The following is a 3951-nucleotide window of genomic DNA, read 5'->3' as shown; positions in this document are numbered from 1 at the left end:
GAACAGCACAAGAGACACAGGGTTTATACTGGTTCGGGCCACCATTGTGGTGTAATACCCTACTCCAGTGTGTGGTGTGGTGGATTGCCTCTTGGGCTGATGATGATGAACAATACAAGGAAGAACAGCCCCGCGAGGGTCTGTTCTTGGCTGGGGCGATGAACTGCTGGGAGGAGCTCAGTCACCCTTCTCTCTCTCTATCTGATCTAAACCCCTCTCTCAAGAGCCTCCTTCTCCGAACCCCTCAGCTCTCTGTCTCTGTGTGTCCATGGGCGTGTGTGTGTGTGTCTGTCTGTGTGTCTGTCTGTCTGTGTCTGTGTCCCCCTCTTGTGGGTGGCTGATCCTATTTATAGAGGCCCTGGTCCTCTTCCCAAATATCAAGCGGGAAGGGAGCCAATAATGGCAGGCTAATTTGAAGGGGGACAACTAGTATGAGCTATCCTGACAAAAGTAGTCTTCGCCTGCGCAAAGCTCTGGTGATGACGCCGTCTTGGGCTCCATGATGACCTCCGTCTCGTAGTCCTCCTGGTCTTGGTCTCGTTGCACCGAAATGGCAACCTTTTCCTGATGCCTCGGTACTCCGCGGCTGCGCTTGCCCCCTTTGCACCAAAGAGGAAAGGAGGACACTGCGCGGGCTGGCACCCGCCTGGCGCCCTCGGTTGTCATGGCTTGCGTCACGGGCACCTTGTGAGGTACCCCGCCTTGATCTCTCCGCCTCCTCGTGAGCCAGCCTGACGAGGCCGGGCCTGAGGAAGCTCCGCGTCGTCCGCCCCGCGAGGCTTGGCCCCTCGCGAGGGTCTTGGGTTTGTGTTCGTGAAGATGGGCTGCGCTGGGCCCCCCTTTGAGCCACGCCGCAGGCCGCAGGCAGGCAGGTCTGGGGACCCCCATTCCCAGAACGCCGACACAGACCTCAAACAGTCTGATCTCTGTGTATAAGTGTCATCTCTGGATCGATAATGCTGACACACACAGTACTTGAAGGATTTATAACAGAGTGGCAATCACACACTTATTACATCGAATGTCTCAAAAGAGAACTTATTACAATAAATATGGCTTAAGGCCATCTAATACGATAACAACGAAAGGCTTGGAAGATAAAGTGAGTCCATCAACTCCAACGGCATCACTGAGTGAAAGACCACGACCTAAGGCTCCTTACTCGTCGTCTGAAAAGTCTGCAACATGATACGTTGCAGCCCGAAAACGGGTCAGCACATAGAATATGCTAGCAAGGTAACACAAGAGAGTAATGAACAATGTAAAGCTATCAGGAAGCTGTATGGTTAATAGGTTTTGCGGAAAGCCAATTTTTCCTTACTGCAAAGGAATAAATTTTTATTTAACTATCATGGTAGTTGTTAAACATTGAGAAGGTTCACCCAACTCAATCCCAATTAAAAATAATCATCATTAAACCCAATCAGATTAAATTAAGAGTGATGAGATCCACATGATAATCCAAGAACTAGATACTCAAGATGTACATAACCGGGGACACGACTAACCATGATTAGTTTGTACACTCTGCAGAGGTTTGTGCACTTTTTCGCACAAGACTCGATCTCCTCCATTGGAATTCTTGCACTACAAGGTGTTTGAGAAACGGATGACCGAGACACAGTCTTTCAGAAGCGTTAGCACCTTACGATTGGTAGACCGGTACACCTACACCCCCTACATCTGCTAGTCTACCACTGTAAGAGTTCACATGACTTGATCAACTATGCTAGAGCCCATAATAGCTTGTGACTGCACACGGAAGTTTTCAGCATGAATAATCTTATGATCCCTTTGAGCCTGGGTGGCGGTCCATAGGAGAATCACACGGTACCCCGGGATTTCCAAAAATACAGGTAATCACTGGGTTCCCCAGGTGCCTTAATCCGCCCAGATGTGTATTAAAGTTTCCATCTTAAGTTGAACCATTAATTTAACAATCTCACATCTGTCACGAAAACACTCAAACCCAATCCATGTCTACAAGCATAGCATAGAAATATAAGAAATGTAGAAGTAACTCCCAGGGTTTGATAATAAACAGGTGAATAGGTACTACCTCATATACTTCCCAAACCCACAATTTAATTCAGATCCTAAACATGCAATGTTTGAGGGCTGATCTAATGCAATAAAAACTGGGTAGGAAGAGGTATGATCAAAGTGTTACTTGACTTGTTGATGATCCGCGAAACCTAGAGACTCGATGTAGCACGCTTCGCACTCCGGGTACTCTATCATAATCAAACAAGCATACAATAAGCAATCAAGCAAAATCACGAGTAAAACTCAAATAAGAGATCTAATCAGAAAGTTCAACTTAAAAACTCCGGTTGGCAAAAAGCATCAAATCAAACGAAGCAACAAAACTCAAACAGTGAGAGAAACAAGCTTCGTTTACTAATCTGGACCTAGGTCAAATTTTACAGTAGCAAAAACTTGTTGAAGTTGGTTAAACGGAAAGAGGGTTTCGAGACGAAACTCTAGGCGCTTGAATCGTCTGATTCCGATAAACGAGCGAAAAGTTATACTAGAACGAAAAACGGATCAGAAATCGCGATTGAAAATAATCGCGAAAAATCCGAGAAAAAGAAAAACTGATGAACAGGCTAACGAACGAACATTTGTTATCTGTGGCTAAACGGTGAAAACCGTTCGCAAAACCGAACGTAAAAGCGGGCGTTCGCTAAATAACTAAACCGAACCGGATCTAAAAGAAAAACGGATCTAGGGTTTACGAAATAAAACTGATCAGTTTTAAAAAAAAAAACGGTGGCTACCTCGAACTCCGGCGGGGTCCGGCAAGTCGGCGGCGGCGGGGCTCCGGCGGGCGGCGGCGGGCTCTGGCGCGAGCGGCGGCGCGGGGCGCAGGCGGTGGTGCGCGGCGCGGGGCGGTGGGGCTTAGGGTTAGGGTTCGGGTGGCAGGGCGGGTTGAACGGGCCTCGGGCGGCAGTTTTTAAAGGCCGGCCCGAGAAGTCCTGGCCGAATACGGCCCTAAGTCGGTCGATTTTTTATATAATTTCGACGTGCAGAAAAAGAAAGAAAGAAAATACTAAACGGACTCTAAAAATAAGCCGGACGAAGTGAACATTTATTTGGGCCTAAAATGCAATTTTGAAAAATGCACTTTTTTCCTAATTCAAATAAAATAGCGAAAAAACTCCGAGTAAAAATCTTATTTGATTTTAATATTAAATCTTTGATATTTCTTTATTTTGAGGAAGTCATTTTATACTCTCTCTTTTATTTTTAATAAAAGAAATATTTTAGAGAAAATGATTAAAATCAAACAATCCTCTTTTCATAATTCGAGAAAAACCCAAATATGAAAATAACGAAATCCCCAACTCTCTCCGTGGGTCCTTGAGTTGCGTGGAATTTCTAGGATCAACGAAAATGCAATAAAACATGATATGGAATGATGATCTAATGTATAACATTCCAAATTGAAAATTTGGGATGTTACAAACCTACCCCCCTTAAGATGAATCTCGCCCTCGAGATTCGGGTTGGCTAGAAAATAGGTGAGGGTGATCCTTTCGTAAGTCTTCTTCTCGTTCCCAAGTGGCTTCATCCTCAGTATGGTGACTCCACTGAACCTTGCAAAATTTGATAACCTTGCTGCGTGTAACTCGTCTGGAAAACTCGAGTATCTTAACTGGTTTCTCCTCGTAGGTCAAATCGCTATCTAACTGTATTGCTTCTAGTGGCACTGTATCCCTCAGAGGAATTTCTGCCATCTCCGCGTGGCACTTCTTCAACTGAGAAACGTGGAACACATCGTGAATTCCGGACAATCCTTCGGGTAGTTCCAACTTGTAAGCAACTTCTCCCATACGTTCCAAAACTCTGTATGGTCCCACAAAACGTGGTGCTAACTTTCCCTTAACTCCAAAACGCTTCACTCCTCGGAGTGGTGATACTCGAAGATACGCTCTGTCTCCGACTTCG

The sequence above is a fragment of the Triticum aestivum genome, chromosome 5A (assembly GCF_018294505.1).
Source record: "Triticum aestivum cultivar Chinese Spring chromosome 5A, IWGSC CS RefSeq v2.1, whole genome shotgun sequence".
Lineage (NCBI taxonomy): Eukaryota > Viridiplantae > Streptophyta > Magnoliopsida > Poales > Poaceae > Triticum > Triticum aestivum.
Note: the sequence above shows the minus strand (reverse complement) of the source record.